Consider the following 20,059-nt stretch of genomic DNA (forward strand, 5'->3'; position numbering starts at 1 on the left):
GGGGGGGGGAATAATTCAAGGAGAAGGGGAATTGAAGCTGACTAAGTAATTTTTGTCTCAAAATATTTATTTTATTCAAACATATTTATATTCACACATATTTTAGAAAAATGTTTTAACATGCCTTGAAATATTCTTGAAATATATTCTCATGCTTTCAATATTTTAATCTTTGCTCCGCGTAAATACTCTCATCGTTACCTTTAAACTTTTATACATTATCTTCAAACTGTCAATGAAAAATGTTCAAAAGTTTTAGATCTGAAAAAAATCTCCATAATTTTAACGAGGTATATATCCGGTATAGTATCAAACCTAATCTATGTAAATAGCGGATCATATTGGATTGTTTATAGCTCTAAATTGAGATTTAAGGAACTAAACAAATTTTACAATGATGAATTATTAAAAAATGTATACGACTAAGTTTGTTTTTGCAGAAAATACCAGGCATATTTTGCAGGGAGTAAGGAATAGAAGGGAGATATAACTGCACTTCATTTGCATAAGAAATATTTGTCTGATGTACATTTACTGCGTATACAATAACCTATTCTGAATATTTCATATATAAATGGAGTACCCGTCTGCAAAGTATGTATAATCATACGGTAGGGCGAACCGCGTCAGTTATATCTCCCTTCTATTCCTTACTCCCTAGTATTTTTTGCGTTAAAGCTGCATGGGGATATGGATTATCCCCATGCCATGATAGTAATTGTATCGTCTTGAGATTTTGCAAGGTTGTTTTTCAAATTGAAATTATGAGACAAATATTAATTTCTTGTTCTAGTCAGAAGTAGTTTGAAAAATATAATTTCGATATATTTCTATTTTTAGGGTTCATGGGTTCAGCAAAATATAAAACTATAATATTTTATTCATACCAATTTTTCAATAATCCGAGAAAAGTGAGTGACTGGCTAGGAAGGTTAGTTGAACTAAGACTGCAGTATTATAGACTAAAATATCAGGATTTATTTGATAAGTATAAGTATTTACATTCTATTTTTGCTACAAAAGGTCTTCAAAAGGTCTACAAAAATTACGAGGCTAGATAAAATGCTTCTTGGTATTATTAATAATCAACAAACTTTTCTTATTTCTGAAAATTCTTAATTATGTCAACCTAATTATTTTTATAAATGACGTTAAATACATTTTCATGAAATATGTAAAATTTATAATAACAGTAGCTCTGATATTTATAGTTCTTTAGCTTTGTCTGTAACTTGATGAAAATGAAGCTATTCGCAAAATAGTACTAAAAATTGAAATTAAATACTGAAATAAATGATTGCTTCACTGCAATAGATCAAAAAAGGTCAGAATAATGTGAAATTAGTTGCACTACTATTGTGACATCGTAGCTCATCTTATTTTGATGTAATGAATATGAGAAATGCTAATTTATTCGTTTGAATATCAAAAAAAATGATTGAAATCTAGTAAATTTTAGTCTCACGTAAATTGACTTTAGTTTGAAAATGAAAATTACATCCAAAGGAATTTTGTCTTTGTCGCCAACTCTTATTTTATATTCCTTATATCTGTCCAACTCAATGTCAAAGACCTTGATATTTCAAACTATGAATTCTGTTAAATTAAATCATTTAAGTTTGAAATATTAAAGGGTAGCAATATCAGGTTTACAAGATATATGGATTAGAAAATTTGAGTTTGTGGCAAAGACTCATTCCTTAGCGGTAAAAGTAGCAACATAAGTACTGGAAAGCACATGAATGTCTCTTTATATTATACTTTGAGTGAAGTGTACAACTGTATCCCAGTAAATGTATGTACAGCAGGCAGCTGCAGAATTCGCACATAAAACAGAATTTGCAGAATATTCGCATACATTGGGTATATAGTAGAGCAGTAGTAAACCTGGTTTATAATCATAGAATTATTCCACCAATTATATATAAAAACATAGATAGTTTAGTAGATAGGTACATAGTATATATTCCATCAATTATATATATATACATAGATAGTTTAGTAGAGAGATACATAGTATATATTCCACCAATTACATAAAAAACATAGATAGAGAAATTGTAGATATAAATTCCACTATGATTAAATGTACAAACATAGATAGCTTATCAGATATATGATACATTGTACATACTACAGAATATCTAGATTTATTTCAGTTTTTGAATTCAACCTTTTATTCAAAACAGAACTAAACATATAGTTTAGTAGTCAATATTATTTGAATATATATTTATATATATTTATTTATATATGAAACATAGATAGTTTAGTAGATAGAAAACCAAAGAATATTCTTGTCAAGGAAAGCATATTGACTTTTGTTTAAGATAAATTATCCAATTTTGTTTGGCATTCTGAAGAATAGGATATTTATACAAAACCTTAGTATATCTATATAGACATCCTCGGTATTTACAATTACAGGGTGTCTCAAATTAAACATGAAATATAAGAAATTTTCAAAAAATTGCAAAAATCTAAGGAAATACAATATTGATACTTGAATCTTCAAAGTTTTGTAGCAATTAACAATTTTTTTTTATTTAGAAATGACATTTTTTTATGTAATCGATTGTGTTTTTTAGACACCCTGTAATATCTAAATAGTGCAATCTAAAGAACTCAGTCTTATATTTGGTATTTTCTCATTTGATGAAAAGATATAACTTCCATCTTGATATTATCCCCGATCACTCCCATATTTTCCCACAAAATCTTTCTCCTACATATAAAGTTGAACTTTTTTTGACTGTCACAAAATTTAAGAATTTTAACAATTTCAAAATTGCAAGCTCTTAACGTTTTCTCTACACTATGCAAAATGTTTTCTCACAGCAAACTACCCAGAAGGAGAAGGTCTAATGTATGCAATACTTCTGGTCCAACTTTACAACTCCTCTAGCTTTGATTTTTAGCAGAAAATATTTACTTCAGTTTGACTTAATCAGCAGAAAATATTAACTTTAGTTTGACGTGGTCTAGCAGTAAATATTTACTTCAGTTTAACGTGATCTACCAGAAATTATTTACTTCAGTTTGACGTGATCTAGCAGTAAATATCTACTTCAGTTTGACGGGATCTACCAGAAAATATTTACTTCAGTTTGACGTGATCTAGCAGTAAATTTTTACTTCAGTTTGACGTGATCTAGCAGAAAATATTTACTTCAGTTTGACGTATTCAGTTTGACGTGATATAGCAGTAAATATTTACTTCAGTTTGACGTGATCTAGCAGAAAATATTTACTTCAGTTTGACGTGATCTAGCAGAAAAAATTTACTTCAGTTTGACGTGATTTAGCAGAAAATATTAGGAAGAACGATTGGTTTAGCTTAGTTTAGGCTATTATATTCTCACACATTTTGCACAATTGTATATTTTTCCCAATAATTATTCTCCGGATGAATACAAAACATTCTTCTCTTTCTCCACTTTTCCTGTCACATTTTCCCCACTTTTCCTCTAAAATTTTTCCCACTTTTCCTCTCAAATTTCCCCCACTTTTCTTTTCAAATTACCCCCCTCATTTTCAATTCCCTCTCAAAATCCCATATATACTGTTCAAAATAATCTCCAACTCTCTACTCTTCCAAAACTTCCCCTTCCTTTTTTTCTCAGACCTCCCCCCATAATATTATTTATTTTTATTGCTATCTTTATTATCATTAATTGCAGGGATGAAAAGCAAATTATTGATATAAATGGTTAACTGCCTGTTTTTAAATGGTATTACATATTCCCGGCAATTTTCTCTTATTCCCCCCCCCCTCAAAATCCCCCACTACCCTCAAATCCTGTCATTATGTTTTAATTAGTCCTACTTACTTCCCTATTATGACTTGGTTTTCTCTTATTTTATATTGCAAGATCATGAAGTAGAAAAGAAAAGAAAATAAAAAAAAAAACATAAACATTCAGCATTGATTAAATAACTATAATTGCACATGTAGAACTGCGCCAAAAATGACAAATTTAAAAATATCTTTATATAACAGCAGCTTGGAAATATATATATTTCTACATTATTATTTGATCCAGAATTGGGATAAAAAAGGTATTTTAAATTTAAACGAATCGTCGTATAATTTGTTTGAGAAAACAATGGTTAACCTAGCATGTTCAGGAATTATGGTATACTAACTAAAGGGCCCGGCGTTGCCCGTGAAAAAAAAAAAATTTTTAAAAGATTTTTTTGGCCTTTAAGACCCCACAGCTACCCATGAGTGTCCACGAAAAAATTCAGCTCAATCAGTCCAGCTGTTTTGCCGGCTATACACAACATATCTATGAATGTCTTGTTATATTATATAGATATCCGTAAGAAAAACAAAGAAAATCGCCAAGCCAGAAATATGAAAGTGTATAAAAGATCATTTGTTATTCAATATTGAAAGTGATTCTCAGTTAAAACATGCATTTTTGATGTTTTCCCGTGTTATTTTCTGTTTCCTGTATATGAAAGCACTCATATATATTTAATTAACATGAACAGTAAATACAATAATCAGTAGTACATTGTCATGTGTTATATAACACCAATATTAATAGAGAAATGTCAATCAAACATCTCGCTCACAGCGGGTAAACTGTTACAGAGTCAGCATGTAAAACCGTGCAATTAAAAATGTCTGATATAAATCAATTTATTTTATTATCTGGACAATGTAAAACTTTTTTTAAAGGAATGTCAAAAGGAAAGCGATATTTGTGCACTGTATATTTCAAAATGTAAGCCATATTTGTGCACTGTATATTTCAAAATGTAAGCCATATTTGTGCACTGTATATTTCAAAATGTAAGCCATATTTGTGCACTGTATATTTCAAAATCATATACAGTGAACCCATACAATTGTGGATTAGAAAATAAACATTTTTGTGAATTTCATGTCATGGTATAAAACAAATAGATTATGAATTAACTTATTGCGTAAAATGGGTCTGTGTTTCCAACCTAACTTGAGTCTAACAGTCGTTATTCTAAATACCGAGGTTGTATGAGACCCACGTACTTTAATGTAAACATGCCTGATAACTTTAAAATGAAATATTTTCTATGTTTAAGCCAATCATTCTTCATCTTTAATGCAAAAAATGTGTAACAGAATACACTGGGCCGATATATTCTAAACACCAAACATTACTTTTTTGATAATAAATACCTTTTTATGTTTCTATTTTTTTTCGCTCAAGAGGATATATCTCACCATCAAAAAAAGCAAATCTAAAGAAACTCCATAAGTTCTGCAAACCCAGTGTTAGTTTCAAAGCAATGTGCGAAAATCTATCAAGCCTTGCAGTATTGTCATCATCACAACATTTTTAGAAAACGAAAACACTAGACTGGGACCAAGAAACTCCATTTCCAAAAAACACATCCTAATAACTAAACTATACTCATGCTAAAAGTCTTTAATTTCACCTGTTTTTTGGCAACCCTGTCAAGCATAAAATGCGATATCCAGAAAAAAGAGTTTGTAAACTTTTATATTGTTAAATGTAATTTTGCTTTAAACAAATATAAATGATGAATATATTATTGGAAAAATGTTTTCTTTCACCGCAAATACATGTTTATAAAGATTTCATTTATTCGGATGTAGCGAAAACTGAACAATAAAGGCAAAGAATGCAAAGTCACATAAATAATTCATTGTTTACAAATATTTTTTATTTGAAATAAAACCAGCGTGTGTTGTTGATCTAAATTTCAAATGTTTGTGGATAGAAAATTGATATGGCACAATAGAAGGGGAGCAGGGCCGGGGGAAAAGGAGGGATGGGGAAATTAGTCGAGGGGGCGGTGACCCCCCCCCACTAGTTAGAGTACCCTTCCCCCCCTCTCCAGCTGGGTATTGTAGGTTGACAAGAGGGTGACATGACTTGACAGCAGGGTAACACGAATGTTTACATATTTATATATATATATAAACCTCAAACCAATGTTTATGATTATTTATTTTTTATACAAACACCTCAACCTGAATTTCAAATATAAAATTATTTATAGAAAGATAAATAGTGAGATGGATGAGAGGATGGTGGGATGGACGAATATAGGATGGATGATGGATGAATGAATGATGGATTGTCTGGAATGATTACCAAAAACTGTTCTATTCTAACTGGGAAGATGTAAACAATACCCCCGGCCATATTGTTATCAAAGATGAATATGAAAAAGGACCCTTCCAAACACTTTTTGTCCCTCCCAAGCTTTTATCTTTATGAAAGCCTGTAATGCCTATAAAGGCAGTATCACATAACAAAAACCATGCTTGTAAGGGCAAGGATGTAAAAATGGTTTTGTATATTCAACCGAAGGTTATTAATTAAAATTATTCACGGTTTCTAAAAATTAAGTAATGGCTTAGCCCCCGCCCCCCCCCCTCATCATCAACCTTTAACCAATTTGTTGTCTTCTATTCAGCTATTTGGCCTCTACATTGGCCTCTAATATTAACCCAAGGTCGGCTAAACTCAATACTCTTTGTTTAATCTAAAGATATTGTGGCGGTTTCCGTATCCAGTAAAAACCCGGGAAATCAGACCGAAAAACTCCGCGGCAATTGCGCAAAAAAATCTGGGAAAAAGTTGGAGCAAGCTAATCCAATCTTGTACGGTATTAGAGTCATTTTGCAAAAAGGTTTGGTATTGTATTAACTGTAGATAGAGAGGGGAAATTTTACAATGATACAGAATATAATAATACAAATACATAAATACAATTATATCAGCCATTAAAGGATTTATAAACTTGTAATTCTTCAAGATCAATATTTTTATTTTCTTAAAAATTCTCAAAACTGAGAGATGATAAAACAAACAAAAATTAAAGCTTCTCTAATGATAGATAGACCAATAGATATATAGATAGATAGATAGATAGATAGATAGATAGGTAGATAGATAGATAGATAGATAGATAGATAGATAGATAGATAGATAGATAGATAGGTAGATAGATAGATAGATAGATAGATAGATAGATAGATAGATAGATAGATAGATAGATAGATAGATAGATAGATAGATAGATAGATAGATATCAAGGTTCTGTGGTGGATATATACTTACACTCTATTCTTTTCGAATCAATGCTCATTGAACCATAGATTTTAATTTGTATTAAAGAATTTGATATTTGGATTGATTTTAGGGTTTAATTTCATGGAAACATTATGTTTGGACACTTGTTCTAAAATAAAACTGACTATTTATTTCCTTCTACAATAGCAAAGTTAAAACATGAGAAGAATATCAAAAAAATAAGAAAATTTGCATTTTTACTCTTAATTTAGTGATATATTTAAGATTTTTTTTCGAAGTTATTAACCCTATTCCCGCTGGGGGGGGGGGTCAATTTGACCCCCCTCTGTAGTTTTTTCTACATAACTCAAAAAGTATTGGTCTGAGGCTGTTGAAATTTTCTGACTTTTCTTACATATCCAAAGCCCTCCCTTTAGGCCTAAAACCGGGCTTTAATACTAACTGCCTGAGTCCTCAGGCACACTGCCTGAATGACTGCTTTTGCCTGTAGCAAACTAAATCTTTGTTTTGACCCACTTTCACTTGTCAGATTTTGATAAAATTTAGCTTTTTGGAAAGCCTATGACATAAGGAAACGGATTGCACAAGTTTTGCGAAAAAAAAATTGCAAATTTTTTGCAAACAACCTGTCAAAGGAAATTTGCACATTTTTAGTTTTTCTTGATTAAAAATCAGGTTATTTAAAATTTTGCAAAAATTTTTGCATATTTGAAATGGCATGGTCAAGGGCTTTTCAAAAATGTATAATTTGTCATTTTTTGGACAAATTTTTTTTTGCAAACATTTTTACTATAAAACTGGATTTTGCGATAAAAAATTCAATTTTCGCAAATTTGCAAATTTTTTTGCAGATTCTAAAAGTAGAGCACAAGAGCTTTCTAATGATGTATCATTTGTCATATTTGGACATAAAACATGGGATTTAGAGGGGGGGGGTCAAATTGACCCCCCCCCAGCGTATCCTGGTTTTCAAGTACCCCAGCGGGGATAGGGTTAACTTTTGAATTTACGGAACTCAAAATTTTTCTTTTCATTTGATAAAAATTCATATATTCATATATTTATTCAACTACAAAGCATGAGATATTACAAATAAGCAATCACAATTTACTATGCAGTTTGGACCCGCCTAACCAGGGTTGGTTGTTTTTGAGTGGTTGGCCCAAAGTTAATTAACGATACTGAATATAATTGGTTACACATATCAAGATATGTTTTTGGATAGGTAAGTAGTTAAATGGAAGGAAGACGATTGTCAGGTATTCTGTGGCAGGGTGAGATCAGAGATTTTAAAAATATTTTAACAACAAATGGGGAGAAAAATTAATATAATCCGATTTAGGTTTGATTCGTTTGTTTAAAAGTTATCTGCAGATCTCACTTAAACAAAAAAAAAATTTAAGCTTATTTCAGTTCAGTCCGTTTAAACCCAAATCTCTTTTAACATAAAATAAGTCATGCAAAGATAAGAAACCACTAACTTTTGTCAAAAAATAAAAATAGAAAAAGGGAATTAGGATAATTAGGATAATTAGGATAATTAGGATAATTAGGATGACAAAAACGATTAGTCTTCCAGTAAGACCCATATAACTGTGTAAGAGAAAGGCGACATTCAAGAAATCTTTTTACTACTTGATTTTGTAATCCTATCCTGTTCACCATTAGCTTAAAAACCAGCTGAAAGGATCTGTGTCAACTTAACATTTACTGTTTTTCTTGCTTTATGAAGGAAACACTATAATCTTTATTTTGATGAACTATTAATGGCTCATTTTTTAAAGATATTGCAGAACGTTTAGTTTCCAAAAGAGATGCACCTATCTCGCGGTAAACTGTTACAGAGTCAGCATGTAAAACCGTGCAATTAAAAATGTCTGATATAAATCAATTTATTTTATTATCTGGACAATGTAAAACTTTTTTTAAAGGAAATTTCACAATTTTTTTACAGAAATTTTTTTTTTAAAATACGTTTAGTTTATAAAGTGCATTTAATTTAAAAAATGAAAACTAAATATTTAAAAAGCCCAGCATGATGTCAATCATTATTGAATCAAATACGTCCCCCCCGCCCTTCCCCTCCCCCATCCAGCTACAGCAGTCCCTTAACCTCTCAATAGTACCCAAGGGGGCTATAACCTAAAAGTATTTAAAAGCTTTTTAAATATAAGAAGGATTGAAATTGTAAAACATTTATTTCTGTAATGCATCTTTAGAAAAAAATAAAATGTCACAAAAAAAGGATTAAATCGGCTGACTTCAAACGTTTGAAATAAAATGGATCCAATCCACTTGAAAAAAAGGATAAAGGTGACTGAAAATAAGATTTCTAAAACTTTATAATTTAAATCTTTGTATATGAACTGAAATACAAAAATATATTTTTCTGTGAAAATATATTTCGATGCTTTGAGAACAGAAAAGACATAATTGCTCCTTTAATATATTGCAATTTAACAAACACAAAAAACTACAAAAATACAAGATTTGTAATGGTTCCCTTTACAGGTCTCTAAAAGGTCTCTAAAAGGTTTCTAAGAGTTCTCTAAAAGGTCTCTAAAAGGTCTCTAAAAGGTCTCTAAAAGGTCTCTAAAAGGTCTCTAAGAGGTCTATAAAAGGTCTTTAAAAGGTCTCTAAAAGGTCTCTAAAAGGTCCTTAAAAGGTCTCTAAAAGGTCTCTAAAAGGTCTCTAAAAGGTCTCTAAAAGGTCTCTAAAAGGTCCTTAAAAGGTATCTAAAATGTCTCTAAAATGTCTCTAAAAGGTCTCTAAAAGGTCTCTAAAAGGTCTCTAAAAGGTCTCTAAAAGGTCTCTAAAACCCCATGTATTGTCCCTGAAAAAGGCTAACCAGTAACCAATATACAGAGAAGAGTGTTAAATCAGGCGTGACTAAAAATGTTGAAATATATTGATTAAATCAAGAGGGTTAAATCCTTTACACCACGTGCTAGCCACTGGACACCGCAATAAGGAAAAAATAATGATTTGAAAATTTGAAATTCTTACATTTTTTACGTCGTTTGTTCATTACGTTCTTGAAAAATATTTTTTACTCAAAAAAATATTTTTTAGATGTTCCCAAAAATATCTTTTTGTTCATTGCATCACCATTATTGTTCAATCAACCGACCCTTTTTATACACACAGTTTATGATGACAGGACCGTTCGTTAAAATCAAACCATTCAAAATGATACCATATTGCTACCCCCCCCACTCCTTCCTTCCCTCTTCTGTACTTTACTTCAATTAAAAAGGACAAAATAAGTAAATTACTGAAAAAGTGTTATTTTTAGGACTTTTTCATCTTTTATAAATGAAATTATACAGTGGGACCCATAAAGCTGTGTAATAGGAAGACGACCATTGGACTCCAGTTATTTTTTTACTCGTCCATGTTATCATAAATACAGCAATTGTGCATTGCACAATGTACTGTACAATGTAGCCTATTTTACTTAAGATTCAAATTTTCAAGCAACTGGTAAACTTCATTGCTTTATCTGCATCAAATACAGAAAAGATTGCTAAATATCGTCTTCCTATTCCACAGTTTTATGAGTCCCCCAATATGTACTATATACCCTTTTGACAGAAATTATACCAAACTTTGTGTTGAGTTGTCATATTGATTTATTAATAATTTAAAAAAAAGAAAATCTGAGAAAAAATTTATAAATAAATAATGAAAAAATTACACACAAAAGTAAATTAACAGAAAAGCATATTCCATCAAATATGAATAAAAATATGTAGCCTGTCATTTTTTAAACTCGCTGCCTTTCTTAAATGTTCAGCTCTCAAGTTTTTGTTTTCCATGAGACTAATTTTTCAAAGCTTTCCACACCAAAATTTTATAAATTTCATCCAATTTCTATTTTAATCCCCCTTTATGTTTGAACTTGCCGGCCGTTATTGCACTTTTTGAATATAAAATGTAAAATTTTGTCATAAAATTTGGATTAAATAATCCAATGGCGGAGAAGTATAAAAGGTTTAGTGGTTGAGGGGTCGTGGAGTATGAATTGAAATCATATTTATGAATATGTATAGTTTAATATTCCGATACAAACTCCGGCTAAACCAACATATTAAAAACATTTTATTGCTTTAAACTAAACTAAAACTTATTTATATTTATATTTATATTTATATCTATCGTTGAATAATAATAGTGGACTTCAGTTACAGAAAACTTACTAGAAAAAGAAACTTTTAAAATTCTTGATTCTTTATGTTAATTTCATCTATAATATAAGTAAAACTATAAATAGTTGAAATGTAATAAAATAATAATCTATTCTGAAAGTCGTCCTTGAATTTTTAAGGTAACTTATTGCAATGGAGCTCTAAGGCATTAAACACAAAAAAAAACTTAAAATATGTATTCTAGGTTTTAAGAAAAGAATCATTGTTTTCCGTTTTATTTTATTTGTTGATTAGTTTTTATTAACCCTATTCCTGCTGGGGTGGGGTCAATTTGACCCCCCCCCTGTAGTTTTTTTACATAACTCAAAAAGTATTGGTCTGAGGCTGTTGAAATTTTCTGACTTTTCTTACATATCCAAAGCCCTCCCTTTAGGCCTAAAACCGGGCTTTAATACTAACTGCCTGAGTCCTCAGGCACACTGCCTGAATGACTGTTTTTGCCTGTAGCAAACTAAATCTTTGTTTTGACCCACTTTCACTTGTCAGATTTTGATAAAATTTAACTTTTTGGAAAGCCTATGACATAAGGAAACGGATTGCACAAGTTTTGCGAAAAAAAAAATTGCAAATTTTTTGCAAACAACCTGTCAAAGAAAATTTGCACATTTTTAGTTTTTCTTGATTAAAAATCAGGTTATTTAAAATTTTGCAAAAATTTTTGCATATTTGAAAAGGCATGGTCAAGGGCTTTTCAAAAATGTATAATTTGTCATTTTTTGGACAAATTTTTTTTGCAAACATTTTTACTATAAAACTGGATTTTGCGATAAAAAATTCAATTTTCGCAAATTTGTAAATTTTTTTGCAGATTCTAAAAGTAGAGCACAAGAGCTTTCTAATGATGTATCATTTGTCATATTTGGACATAAAACATGGGATTTAGAGGGGGGGGGTCAAATTGACCCCCCCCCCAGCGTATCCTGGTTTTCAAGTACCCCAGCGGGGATAGGGTTAAGCGGAACCGGAAGTAAGAAAGAGGAAAGGACCGATTTTATTTGATTATCTCAATGTGAGTAGACTGTAGAAAATAATTTAATACGTCTGAGCTGAGTCCTGTTTCCCTGTCATATCTTGTCCAAAATATGTTTAAGGTTTACATAAGAACATAAAAAGTATATTTGCATGAAAGATAAAGTATATTAAGCAATCAACAAAGTTGTTTGTCACTGCTTTCCGCCCCAGAAAATTGTCACAAATTGCACGAAGATAATTCCCGTTTATGTGAGCAATTATGTGGAAGATATCAAAATGTGTCTTGTGCTTGAAAAATATGTTGAAAATGTTCTTCGCGGTTTTTTGCAGCAGAAATCCAGAAGCAACTTTTGTAGTGAAACCCAGTCAAAATTAATTAATTTATCGGAGAAAAAAACATTGATTTTGTTCACCAGACAAAGGTTTATGTGTATAACGGGCATTGTGTAAAGTGGACTTGACTTTGACTGGCTTGAAATTACGTCTGTAGTCCCTTGAATGGTAATTGATCTACACAGAGTGATCGTCGCGTACAGTCCCTTTATCTAAACAATGTTTGTAATTTGCATACTTTACTCGCATTGCAAATATTTGGTCAAAGGATTGAAAGTTACCAGGAAAATTACAAACATCTCACACCTTGTAAACAGTACAGAATATTCATTTATAAATTTAAAGGATTTTGTCCATAATTTTCAAAAGATGAACAGCTACGGACATTTTTTTATAGTTAAATGTAATCTTTATAACAAGCTTTCAGCCAGCAATTTATGATACATATTTTACTGCCGCAAATGAAAATAAACTATTGTAAATCGGGCATTGGCATCTTTGCATGAGGGGTTCCTTGAAATCACGCGGGTACAGTCCCTGTAAGTCTAATTTTTAGGTATACACAAATAGAATTATCAAGTACAATAGGTGGCAACAGAGAAATGGACAAATTATATACGTCACAAGTGTCAAATATAACAAGGAAGACATCATTTTCTCCCATTAGATGTTTTCCAAGATTAAATAAAAATGTGTAAAAACAGAAAAGAAAGAACACAGAACTTATTTACACTTATTTAACTGGAAGATAAGCACTTTAACCTCACTATCAATATTATTTTTGTTAGATGCATCAAACTGTTGACACTTGTGACGTAATAATACAACTGCACTAAGAGTGTACAAATTCTACGTTGCCATCTATTGTACTTGATAATCTATTATGGTATACATATATTCCAGTCTAGTAGTCACATTGATTAAAATCGAAACTTTAACTTTGTCGCTAAATTACCATTCTTTCAAAAACGAGCCTAACCACTTTAAAAGCATTAACCCGATGTATACAAATATGTATGTAAAGTTAGGTTGTATAATTAAATACTTTAGCAAAACCACGGAAAAAAATTAAATTGAATTCTACAAAAAATCCTTCAAAATTAAATCCAAATTTTATAAATCAAACAATTTCATATCACATATTTTTTACTTTGAAACGGGCCGGGTATTCAAAACCTAAAGATGGATCGTTTCACTTCGTTTTAAAAACGACGAAGAAAACTAAAAACAGACGGTCATTTTTAAAAACGTTCGTTTTTAAAAAAGATCGTTAATGATCGTTAACGGCAACCCTTTGTTAACGAACGTTAACGACCTTTTTCAGACAACATACATTTTTAGTCAGAAAACATTAAGGTTATTTCTCTCGATTAAAAAAACATTTAAGACAGCATTCATAAATTTATCTTTCTCAAAAAAAGTTTTCGTTTTTTTAAGTTTAAAACGAGTGGTTAGTTTACAAAAACGTTTTCTAAAAACGAAACGATCGTTTCTAGAACGTTTTTTCGATCTTTTTAAAAAACGATTAAGAATCCATCTAACCTCTTTGTCCTGACTTTACTTTCTCTAACTTCTCATAAGTACCATATGCATTTATTTGAATTTTGTAATATATATTTGTAGATTTTGGCATGAAAGCTGACACTTTACACCAGGTTAATTTTGCGGAATTTGACATACACTGTGCAATACTTGTCTAGACAGAGCTTAACTGAGACATTAACCTGATTTATGTTCACTGACCTCTATTTTATAGACGAAGTAAAAACTGGTAATAATTCTAGATTCTAGATTTACAACCCAATACCCATCCCCTACTCCTCCTCATCCTCCATCATTCATACCTCATCCTTCCTTCCTCATCCTCATTCTTCCTCATTCTTCCTCATTCTTCCTAATCTTTCCTCATTCTCCCTCATTCTTCCTCATCATTCCAACTTTTACTACTTTAACAATTCATTTCCTCTCTTTCGGTTTTTCAGGAATGTGTAAAAAACGCCCAATAACAAAACGTCCAATTACAAAACGACCAATGAAACAAAATGCCCAATGTTACTGGGTGTTTTGTTTTTGGGCGTTTTGTACCCACTCCAGTTTCACCCTTTCTCAACTTTAATCTCTTTTTCTTTTATTCTTTCTTTAGAATTTAAATCTATGTTTTATTACTGTATCTTACTAGATTTCCCTGACAGTTTGAACCCTTGATTAACGAAGTGTTTAAACTTCAATTATCTTTTTGCATAATCTAATGGGTGTCATTAATAAAACTGTCTTTTGTATCAATGAAATCCTGGATATAAGATTAAAATTCGACATCCTTTCTTTTCATCTCCTTGATTCAATTTCCCCTCACATGCTTGAAATCCCCCTCCCCTCTGATTCTATTGAATAAAAAATAACAAATTTTATATACTTACTTGTTAAAGAATAAAAAAAATATCAAAATAATTGTAATATGGTCATTTACATTTACACATGTTTGATAGGATAACGTTTAATAGGTAGCGTTTTGCATGGAGGATGTTCTGCAAAGTACAGCGTTTTATGAGATATATATTTTGTCAAATTATTCGTTGTTAAATCCCGATAATATCCCTTTAAGATGCAATAAGATATCAAATGATATGTTAATTAGATTTCAAATATATTTGAAGACTGGGAGGATTAAGAACAATATTGGGGGCGGTGGGGGGGATTTAAGATGGAAACTTTCTCTCTTTCATATTTGCATGGTTTGTCTGTTTTTATGCTGGTTTGTTTGTGTATAAAAAACGTTAAAACGGCGCTGAGCCGGTCGAGTCCACTTTTATTGTAGTAATTAACTATGACAATGAGAAGAGGATTAAAGTTGGCGGTATTTCTCTTTTGTTTTCGATTATTTTTGAGATATTTAGAAAGTCCAACATTTTACAGCATACCAAAATTTGCCTTTTCACTTTTACTTCATTTCTCAAAACAAATTTCTAAAACTAATTTCGGGAAGCGAGCATTCCAGAACCCTTCCTCTTTCCATTGTGTTTCCTTTATGGTCCAAATACTTGAGAGTTTCTTGAAACAGTCTTAACATCAACTATAAAGTTCAATCTTTTATAGAGAGTGTGCACACAATTAAACTAGGATTAATAGCTTTCTCTTTTTACAACCCCCCTCCCCCTACCTCCCCCATAAACATTTTTGTCTTTGTTTTGTCTCATTTTTTTACTTTTTAATATTGTTAGAATCTATTTCCCCTGTAATCCTAAATAAAGAGTTTATATTGTATCTGGTAGATAAACTGCCCCCATGGGACCACGTGCTGACCAAACCAAACCAAACATAACTCATATTTCCCGGGTTTTTACCAGCGCCATCTCCCGCTTTTTCTCGCAATCATCTTCAATATCAACCCTTTCAATACACGTCTGCTCTCATATCTCATGGGAAATAAAAGCTGAGGGATACAACATACAATCTATCTATCTATCTATCTATCTATCTATGGTTCTAAAGTCTGATCTAGGGTTGAGAAATGAATGTAAGCGGAACATGTCAACAAATTTCCAGGTTCATGTTACAAATTAATTGTAAAACTTTTTGTGTCAAATTATCAACTTTTTCCTCGCACCCAGCCGCCCTGACATATTGTAGCTGTATTAAATTTGTTCAGAGTTTCATGATACGACGGGAAAGGATGTTTTTGCGCCGAATTTTCCAGAAATTAATGGAATAAATGTAAAAAAGACGGGTACAGGGAAGGGGTTATATTTAATAAAGATGGTTTAATAATCCTGATAATTATGTCTATGTATTAACTAAACATGTATAATTAAGACTGGTCATCTTCCTGTCTGGTGTCCATCCTGTGTCTCTCTTTCCACCGTCTAGAGATGTCTATGGTGTCTAGTGGAGGGGTCCAGTGTCTAGCAAATGTCAGAATGTCTACGTATCTAAAAATATTTGCGGCATCTGCATGGTTTCACTTTCAACCGGATATTTTGAATTAATTAAATCCAAAATCAAGTCAGAAACATTTTAAACAATGAAATTTAGGAAATCAAACAATATAATTTAGAGCTTTCTGTCCATTATCTATTTATCTACCTATTCATCTGTCAACCTAAATAATTATCTATCTATATATATGTATATTTATCTGTCTATCTATTTATCTATTTATAGTCCTGATGAGCATCGTCTTTGTGAACGAACGAAATTTTTCGTAAACAATGGGTTTTGTTTAGAAAAAAGAACGATGGACGAACGACTTGGATTGTTCAGAGAAATGAAATAACGAGAAAAAAACACAAATGAACGATTTAAAATCGTTTATACGAACTAGAAAAACCTATAGTTTTTTTAATAAAAGAAAGAATTTACATAAAAATTTTAAAAAATATAGTTTTTTTTCACTGAACAAACAATTTTTCGGAATAAACTTTTTAAAAACAATAATTTGAACTTTAAAATTTTCCGTACATAAAATTAGAATGTATAGCTTTACTATAAATTATATTAAGTTCGAATGAACAAAAATTTGAAAATGTGTATCATGCAATCAAACCACAAGTAAAAATCTGGCATTCTATTTTTCATACAACATATCTTTTGAGTTTCAAAACTTTAAAGAAAAAGTAAAAAAAATCATAGAAAGTAGGGCACCGCGGACTCTCCACATTGTCTTGTTTGATGTTGTTCCTGGTCTTAAATTACAGCTTAATAAATCAAATAACTATTTTACTATGCACATGATTACAGATTCTTAGAAAAATACGTTGATATTGATACAGAAACTGTATTCTATACGATGTCCCAAAACTGTCAAAAGATGCAGCTCAATAGTGTTCTTATAGTAACTCTGTTAGATCAAATAGTGAAACTGTTGAAAAATTAAACTTTTAAGCTGTGAGGTTGCAAAGATATAAAGGATAAAAACAGACTTTAAGTGTTTGGGGAGTTTGCTTGCCTTGCCCTTGCTAAATTTAAAGTGAGTGAAGGAAGATAAGACAAAAACAAACCAAAATTATTCCATTTTTTTAGAATAAACATTTTTACTTTTATAGTTGATAAAAGCAAACTTTACATAAAAGAGATATTTGAATTGTTAGGATCTCATTTTATGAAAAATATTTTCTGGTGTTTTCTAAAAGTCCAAAAAATTTTAAAAGTCGCTGAAAAACAACCTAAAGGAATTGAGTCTTTGTCACAAACTCGGATTTTCTAATTCCTATATCTTTGCAGTCTAATGTTGTAGACATGTGATATTTCAAACTATGACTTCTGTTAGATCAAATAATATAAGTTTGAAATATCAAAGGTTTTCCACATAGGGTTCAAAAAGATATTGGGATTAGAGAATCAGAATTTGTGGGAAGGACTCAATTCCTTATGGGCCATATCACTATAAATCTGAACTAATCAGCTGAAACAGATAATAATTCATCCTATAAATGGATGGTACAAAAAAGTTATTAAAAGGTTATTAATTTTTCAAAATTTTTGAACATCTTAGTTAACATATGTTTAACTTAACCTTTATTTAGGTTAATTAGTATGTACACTATGAACCCGTATAAGGAATTAAAAATACAATGGTAAAAAATATTTCAAATTCTAAAGCCCTTTTTTCTGGAGCTTTAAATATTTTTTTTTCGGATTTTTTCTGTGTTTTGTCGAGCAATGTATAGAATAAGATAAACGTGTGGACAGTATAGTTGTCAACATTTTAAAAAGCATTGTTCTGGATATTTCAAAAAAGTGACTTTTTACATTTACATAATTACAGTTAATAACATTGTTAAACGCATAGTTTATCTATAAAACATGTGTTTAAAATATTTGACAAGCTGATATTAATTTAAATTTGATCTTATTTAAATATAATATTTAAATCATTTCCAAAAATATTTTTTTACGAGAAATTTGCCAACAAAAGACGCAAATGTAGACTAGGTGGGCTGCATCGGTTTCCTGAACGAACTAAATTTTTCGTAAAGGGATGATGGAGTCGTTCTGAACAAAACGAACGATGGACGAACGACTTGGATCGTTCAGAGAAATGAAAAAACGATCGCTGTCTATCTATCTATCTATCTATCTATCTATTTATTTCTCTATCTATCTATCTATCTATCTATCTATCTATCTATCTATCTATCTATCTATCTATCTATCTATCTATCTATCTATCTATCTATCTATATACCTGGTTGATCCCCTGTGTTTGATCTGTCACTCTGGAATAATTAATTATTAGAGCTAACCATGTTTAAGAGCACAGCCAACAGATGGCGTTGTTTTGTTTCTTCATAACACCCCACACTTTTTATTCCAAACAGAATATTTACGCATATCACCCACGTTTTTTACATATTCGAATTTGCGTACACACTACTAACTAAGAATCATTAACAAAGCTTTTAGTTGTTTAAGTTGCGCATAGAATTTAATAAAGGATTAGATGTATTTTCATTTTATATTTTTACTTACGTATACAAATACGAAGTTTGAGATAAAGTAAAAAATTAAATAAAAATGTATTTAATGTAATAATTGTAACTCTAGAGTTACGTAAAATGTGATTTAATGCAATTACTTTCTGACATGTTAGTACGTCTGTGAAGACCATAGATTAATTAAAATAACAGATAAGACACTAAATGTCGTCTTTTCAAAATTTGGATGAAAATCGTTCACAATAACCCTGAGGCAGAAGCCCAGAGGAGTTTCGCGCAGTCGGCGTAGAACAGACTCTCTCTGTCTAGTAATTCTACGCCGACTACGCGAAACTCCTCTCGACGTCTGCCTCGGGGACCAGGGTTATTGTGAACTATTTTTATCAAAATCTCTAAAATCTCCTGTCTATTCTTTTAATTAATCTATGATAAAAACCTTGTCGAAGTACACTTTATAACTGACACGTATAGAACAGGAAATGCCCAGCTTTGAAATCTCTTAAAATTGTATGGGGTTTAAGATCAAATACCGTGAAAGGTTTGCCAACACTTTAAATGCTGACCGGTCTAAAGAATGGAAGCACAGCCTCAATTACTGTAAAAGTGTAACACAAAATTAAAGTTTTTCATTAAACGGGAAAAGAAAGGAAAGGGAGGGGGATAAAGACAAAGAATCTTTGTTAAAGTCAGATCTAAAGAGATGAAAAGATAAAGAGAGAAACAAGAAATTGATCAGACAAAACAATTCAGACATAAAGCAAAGAGTAGGAGATAGATCAAGACAATAAAGGAAAAGCTTTAAAGTCGAAATGATTGGAGATGTTAAATATTACACTTTAAGCCTCAAATAAGTTTTGTAATATCTCATTCAGTTTTGATCTAATAAAGGTAAAAGGGTACCGTTCTGAATTGGACATACAGTAGTTAATAAATGAAGGGTCGTCTAATATTAGTCTAAAGTGGGGGGGGGGGATAGAGGGGGATTATGGGGGGGGGGTATTTTAAATGATTTTATTCCATAAACCTTTTATTAATATCAAATAAGACTTGGCCGCTTAAG

This window comes from Eurytemora carolleeae, unplaced genomic scaffold (genome assembly GCF_000591075.1).
Source record: "Eurytemora carolleeae unplaced genomic scaffold, Eaff_2.0 scaffold228, whole genome shotgun sequence".
NCBI classification, from domain to species: domain Eukaryota; kingdom Metazoa; phylum Arthropoda; class Copepoda; order Calanoida; family Temoridae; genus Eurytemora; species Eurytemora carolleeae.